This window comes from Psammomys obesus, unplaced genomic scaffold, assembly GCF_907164565.1.
Source record: "Psammomys obesus unplaced genomic scaffold, mPsaObe1.curated_primary_1811, whole genome shotgun sequence".
NCBI lineage: Eukaryota > Metazoa > Chordata > Mammalia > Rodentia > Muridae > Psammomys > Psammomys obesus.
Genome location: NW_026594377.1, coordinates 6,203,792 through 6,211,622, shown reverse-complemented (window position 1 = coordinate 6,211,622; position 7,831 = coordinate 6,203,792).

Sequence of the window (7,831 nt, the reverse complement as noted above, 5' to 3'; positions counted from 1 at the left end):
GCAGATATCATTAACCCTGTTGAACTTAGACTCTAACAGATGTAAAAGGATGGGGGATTTTATAGAGAAATGTGCTTTACTGAGATAGTCAGACAGGTCCCTGCATAGAGACATTAGACAGCTTTGAGGAGTATAGAGAAAGACACATGAATATCAGTGGAAAGTTTATATACTAAATCCTAGAGACACTTAAAATTATGACTGAAAGAATGTGTGAGGGGGGCCAAGATGGCGGCACTGGGAGAACACCGTGTCTGAGAAGCGGGACAACACACTCCGTGCAGCGACGAGAAGACTGAACTCTGGGCCCTAAAACAACAGCGATCAATAGTGTTTCTCAGGTGAGGGGAGGATCCCATGGCGTGGGAATCGGTCAGATCCACTCTCGGCTGCCCAGCCAGAACCTGGAAGAGAACCGGGCTAACGCGGGCTTTGGGTCTCCGGGCTGGTGCCACAAGCCTGCTTGTCCTGGACACTTTCCCAGGCTGATTGGTGGGCACAAGGGTGCCTGAGGCTGAGAGTCTCAGTCGCAAAAAACCCCACGGGGAAGCAAAGTTGCCAGACTGGTCACAGGTCACCCAGTCTTTACCTGGAAGGTCTCTCAGACCGGAGGTACACGCTGCCATCACAATTGAGCTCCTGCTGTGCACGGATTACAGCTGTGCAGCTGCGTGCCCAGCTCAAAATCCCTACTCCCTCTTCGGGGGAGGCAGGAGGCAGCCAGCAGAATCTACCACAGACCACATTGTCTGTACCCCAACCCGAGATCGGGGCTGAGAAAACCCAATCCTTTCGGGCACTCCCCCAAACGCCGCCATCACCCTGCCAAAGCTGAGCAGAAGGATAAAGAGGCACACAGCAGCTTCACAGTGCCGGAACTCCAGTGCTGCCGGCCACTCCTAGCAAACAAACTACAGCTCGGGATCGGGGACTGTTGTCATTCTACACGTCCTGAGATTCTCCTGGATCCAGCACAATAAGGTCTAGCAGCAAGCTCTATCACCCCCCCCCACCCGACCCCAAGCAGAGAAATGCCAGCTCAGGGCTCAGGATCCGACTGAGAAGCCCCAACCCCTGCTGGCACTCCCCTGAGAGCACCTCCATAAACTTGCCCTAGCAGAGGGGAAGGTCAGAGGGGAAGGACAGAGAGGCAGCCTGCCAAGGACACAGCACCCTCTCTCCAGCTCACCCAGCGGCCCCTAGCAGAGAAACCCAAGCTCTGGATCTGAGGACACTCAACCCTACCCAGTACTCTCTTGGGATCAGCAAACACAGATTCTACCACTAGGCTACTTCTGGCAGAGAGATCTGGGCCCGGGATCTGGGATTGAGTACACTCATCCTAACTCTTTCCCACGCCACCCAGGGACCAGTCAACATAACCCCTCCTGGCAGAGGGAAAGGACAGAGAGGCAGCACACAGGAAAGGTGGACACCGAGTCCTGCGGCCACAGTGTCACAGAGCTGACTGTTAGCCTACTCATGCACTTCCGAAGCAGGACCAAAACAGAGAGTAGTGAGCAAGGGGAACCCCTGTGCATTCCAACTGGTCCTGCAAGAGAGTGAGTGAGCCTTCTAGGGAGAGATTGCCCCAGACCCAGGGCCTCTCCACAGAAGCAACCAGACAAGATCCCTTCTACCCACACCCCTAGTGTGGGCATCATAGGGATTCTTGGGATAGCGACCGCAACATTGAAGTCTCTGCCTTGCGGGTCCACCAGAGTAATCCAGGCAAACAATCCCTGGATCTCAGTCAGAACTGCGTAATACTGGCTTGCAGGCCACTGCAATAGTCAGAGAATCCGCACATGCACAATGCACACGCTAAAAGCGCACACGAATAGCGCCAGCATCACATTCTTTACTTAGGCATAACTGAAAACACAGTGCACACTCCCAAAGCAGTGAACCTCTCTCATCTTCCTGAAAAAACAGTCCAGAAAACAGAAAGAGAGGATCATAGCCTAATCTCGAGGAACAACCAGTGAGGATTATAAATAACCAGATGGCTAGAGGCAGACGTAAGAACACGCCCAACAAAAATCAGGACATAATGACCTCACCAGCAACCCCACAAAAAAATGGACACTTCAATTCACTAGATATACAAGAAAGCAACCTCAAAACTGTTTCTCCACCTATTAGAGGCCCATAAAGATGAAATGAACAAAGCCCTCAGAGAAATAACCAAAGAAATCGAGACTGACCAAGAGGAAACAAATTGTGCTCTCAGAGAAATGACCACGAAAATTGAGGCAAACAGAGAAGAAATGCACAAAGCTCTCAAAGAAATTTCCACACAAATGAAGGCAAATAAAGAAGAAATAAACAAAGCTCTCATAGAAATACAGGCAATTATACCCAAAGAAGTAGAGGCACAATTAGTGATACATAGAGAGGAAACGGACAAAAAAATAGAAGCTATCATTGAAAAGCAGGAGTTCACATTCAAACAGATGAAGGAAATGGTGAAAGACATGAAAACAGAATTAGAATCAATAGAGAAAACACAAATAGAGAAAAACCAGGAGCTGGAGATCATAGAGAAAATATCAGGAACTACAAAGGTAAGCATCACCAACAGAATACAAGAGATGGAAGAAAGAATCTCAGGAGCCAAAGATACACTTGCGGAAATTGACACATCTCTCAAAGAAAAAATAAAATCAGAAAAGTTCCAAACACAAAACATCCAAGAAATCAAGGACACCATGAAAAGACAAAACTTAAGAATAATAGGAGTAGAAGAAAAAGAAGACATCAGGCTCAAAGGTCCGAAAAATATTTTCAAGAAAATTATAGAAGAAAACTTTCCCAACTTAAAGAAGGAGATGGCCATAAACATACAAGAGGCCTACAGAACACCAAGTAGACTAGACCAGAAAAGAAATTCTTCACGTCACATCATAGTCAAAACACTGAACCTACAAAACAAAGAAAAAATTCTAAAAGCAACAAGAGAAAAAGGCCAAGTAACATATGAAGGTAGACCTATCAGAATCACACCAGATTTCTCAACAGAAACTATGAAAGCCAGAAGGGCCTGGACAGAAATCATACAGTCCTTAAGGGACCACAGATTCCAACCCAGACTACTATACCCAGCAAAACTTTCAATCAACATAGACGGAGAATTCAAGATATTCCAAGACAAAACCAAATTTGAACAATATCTACATAGTAACCCAGCTCTACAGAAGTTACTAGAAGGGAAACTCCAAACCAAAGAAAACAACTACATCGAAGGAAACAGAGAAAATAGATAACTACAGGACAAAAAAAACAAAAGAAGACAAGCAATGAAACTCAGTGACACCACCAACACCACATCTAAAGTAAGTAACAATTGTTGGTCACTAGTTTCTATCAACATCAACGGACTCAACTCCCCAATTAAAAGACACAGACTAACAGAATGGTTACGGAAACAGGATCCATCATTCTGTTGCATGCAAGAAACACACTTATGCAACAAAGATAAACACTACCTCAGAGTAAAGGGTTGGAAAAACTGTCTTTCAAGCAAATGGTTCCAGAAAACAAGCAGGAGTAGCCATCCTAATATCTAATAAAATAGACTTTCACCCAAGTTAATAAAAAAAGATAAGGACAGCCACTATATTCTCATCAAAGGAAAAATCCGTCAAGAGGACATCACAATTTTGAATATCTATGCCCCAAATACAAGAGCCCCTACATTCGTAAATGAAACAATATTAAAGCTTAAATCACACATTGATCCTAAAACCCTAATAGTGGGAGACTTCAACACTCCATTCTCACCAAGGGACAGATCAACTAGACAGAAAACAAATAGGGAAATAAAAACACTTACAGTGACGCTAAATCAAATGGACCTAATAGACGTCTACAGATCTTTTCATCCAAACTCAAAAGAGTATACCTTCTTTTCAGCACTGCATACCTTCTTTTCAGCACTGCATGGAACCTTCTCCAAAATAGACCATATAGTTGGTCATAAAGAAAGCCTCAACAGATACAAAAATATTGAAATAATCCCTTGTATCCTATCTGACCACCATGGACTTAAGCTGGACCTCAACAACAACAAAAAAAACAAACAGCCTACACGCACATGGAAACTGAACAACCTGTTACTCAACGATAGCTGAGTTAAGGAAGAAATAAAGAAAGAAATAAAAGACTTCCTAGAATTCAATGAAAATTAAGGCACAACATACCCAAATTTATGGGACACATTGAAAGCAGTGCTCAGGGGAAAATTTATAGCACTAAGTGCCTGAAAGAAGAAATTTGTAACATCACATACAAACAACTTAATGGCCCAACTGAAAACCCTAGGAAAAAAAAAAAAAAAGAAGCAGATACACCCAAGAGGAGCAGAAGGCTGGAAATAATCAAACTCAGGGCTGAAATCAATCAATTAGAAACAAATAAAACTATTCAAAGAATCAATGAAACAAAAAGCTGGTTCTTTGAGAAAATCAACAAGATAGACAAACCCTTAGCCAAACTAACTAAAAAGCAGAGAGAATCTACCCAAATCAGCAATATCAGAAATGAAAAGGGTGACATAACTACAGACACTGAGGAAATTCAAACAATCATTAGGTCATATTACAAAAGCCTATATGCCACAAAATTTCAAAATCTAAATGAAATGGACAATTTTCTTGATAGATTCCATCTTCCAACATTAAGTCAAGATCAGGTAGAAAGACTGAACAGCCCTATATCCCCCAAGGAAATTGAAGCAGTCATTCACAGTCTCCCCTCCAAAAAAAGCCCTGGGCCAGATGGTTTCAGCTTGGAATTCTACCAGACCTTCAAAGAAGTGCTCACACCAATTCTCCTCAAACTATTCCACAAAATAGAAACAGAAGGTACATTACCAAACTCATTCTATGAAGCAACAGTCACCCTGATACCTAAACCACACAAAGACCCAACAAAAAAAGAGAACATCAGACCTATCTCTCTTATGAACATTGACGCAAAATACTCAATAAAATATTTGCAAACCGAATTCAAGAACATGTCAAAGATATCATCCACCACGACCAAGTAGGCTTCATCCCAGGCATGCAAGGGTGGTTCAACATACGGAAATCCATCAATGTAATCCACCACATAAACAAACTGAAGGAGAAAACCCACATGATCATCTCCTGAGATGCTGAAAAAGCATTTGTCAAAGTCCAACACCCATTCATGTTTAAAGTCTTGGAGAGATCAGGAATACAAGGCACATATCTAAACATAGTAAAGGCAATATACAGCAAGCCTATAGCCAACATCAAATTCAATGGAGAGAATCTTAAATCAATCCCACTGAAATCAGGGACAAGACAAGGCTGCCCACTCTCTCCATACCTCTTCAACATAGTACTTGAAGTCCTAGCCAGAACAATAAGACAACTAAAGGAGATCAAGGGGATACAAATCGGAAAGGAAGAGGTCAAAGTGTCACTATTCACAGATGATATGATAGTATATATGAGCGACCCCAAAAATTCAACCAGAGAACTCCTCCAGCTGATAAACACCTTCAGCAAAGTGGCAGGATATAAAATCAACTCAAAAAAATCAGAAGCCCTCCTGTATACCAAAGACAAAAGGGCCGAGAAAGAAATTAGGGAAACAACACCCTTCACAATAGCCACTAATAACATAAAGTATCTTGGGGTGACACTAACCAAGCAAGTGAAAGACCTGTTTGAGAAAAACTTCAAGTCTCTGAAGAAAGAAATTGAAGAAGATCTCAGAAGATGGAAAGATCTCCCATGCTCATGGATTGGTAGGGTTAACATTGTGAAAATGGCCATCCTGCCAAAAGCAATCTACAGATTCAATGCAATTCCCATCAAAATACCAACTCAATTCTTTAAAGACCTTGAAAAAAAGATTCTCAGCTTCATATGGAGAAATAAAAAACCCAGAATCTCCAAAACGATCCTGTACAACAACAGATCATCTGGAGGTATCTCTATCCCCGATCTCAAGTTGTACTACAGAGCAATAGTAATAAAAACTGCATGGTATTGGCATAAAAACAGAAAGGAGGATCAATGGAACCGCATAGCAGACCTAGAAATAAACCCACACACCTATGAATACTCGATTTTTGATAAAGAAGCCAAAACCATTCGATGGAAAAAAGACAGCATCTTCAACAAATGGTGCTGGTCCAACTGGATGTCCACATGCAGAAAAATGAAAATAGATCCATATTTATCACCCTGCACAAAACTAAAGTCCACGTGGATCAAAGACCTCAACATAAAACCAGATACTGTAAATCTGTTAGAAGAAAAAGTGGGGAACAGCCTAGAACTCATTGGCACAGGAGACAACTTCCTGAACAGAACACCAACAGCACAGGCTCTAAGAGCAACAATCAATAAATGGGACCTCATGAAACTGAAAAGCTTCTGTATAGCAAAGGACACTGTCATCAAAACAAAACGTCTGCCTACAGATTGGGAAAGAATCTTCACTAACCCTTTATCTGACAGAGGACTAATATCCAGTATATACAAAGAACTAAAGAAGCTGAAAAGCAGCAAACCAAGTAATCCAATTAAAAAATGGGGAACAGAGATAAAGAGAGATTTCTCTGTAGAGGAATATCGAATGGCAGAGAAAAACTTAAAGAAATGCTCAACCTCATTAGCCACGAGGGAAATGCAAATCAAAACGACCCTGAGATATCACCTTACACCCATCAGAATGGCCAAGATGAAAAACTCAAGGGACAACACATGCTGGAGAGGTTGTGGAGAAAGGGGAACCCTCCTCCAATGCTGGTAGGAATGTAAACTGATACAACCACTCTGGAAATCTATCTGGCGCTTTCTAAGACAATTAGGAATAGTGCTTCCTCAAGACCCAGCTATACCACTGCTAGGTATATACCCAAAGTTTGCTCAAGTACACAAAAGGGATATTTGCTCAACCATGTTTATAGCAGCATTATTTGTAATAGCCAGAACCTGGAAACAACCCAGATGTCCATCAACGGAGGAATGGGTACAGAAATTGTGGTATTTTTACACAATGGAATACTACTCGCAATCAAAAAGGAGGAAATCATGAAATTTGCAGGCAAATGGTGGGATCTAGAAAAGATCATCTTGAGTGAAATATCCCAGAAGGAGAAAGACAAACACGGTATATACTCACTTATATAGACCTATAAGATATGATAAACATAATGAAATCTATACACCTAAAAAAGATAATCAAGAGAGCGGACATGGGGTAAGATTATCAATCCTCATTTAGAAAGACAGATGGGATCCGCATTGAACATATGATAGGAGTCTACTGAGCGCATTTGAAAGACTCTAACTAGCAGTGTTTTCAAAGCAAAGACTCATGACCAAACCTTTGGCAGAGTACAGAAAATCATAAGAAAGAAGGGGAGTTAGTCTGATGAGGAAAGGATAGGAGCTCCACAAGGACCAAATATATCTGGGCACAGGGTCTTTTCTGAGACTGACATGCAACCAAGGACCATGTATGAATGTAACCTAGAACCTCTGCTCAGATGTAGCCTGTGGTAGCTCAGTAACCAAGTGGTTTCCCATAGTGAGGGGAACAAGGACTATTTCTAACAGGAACTCAATGACTGGCTCTTTGGCCTCCCCACCCCCCAAGGGAGGAGTAGTCCTGTTAGGCCACAGAGGAGAGCTTTGCAGCCAGTCCTGAAGATACCTGATAAAACAGGAAGGGATGAATGGGGAGGAGGTCCCCCCTATTAGTGGACTTGGCTAGGGGCACGGTGGAGATGAGGGAGGGAGGGGAGGGAGGGAGGGAGGGAGGGAGGGAGGGAGGGAGGGAGGGAGGG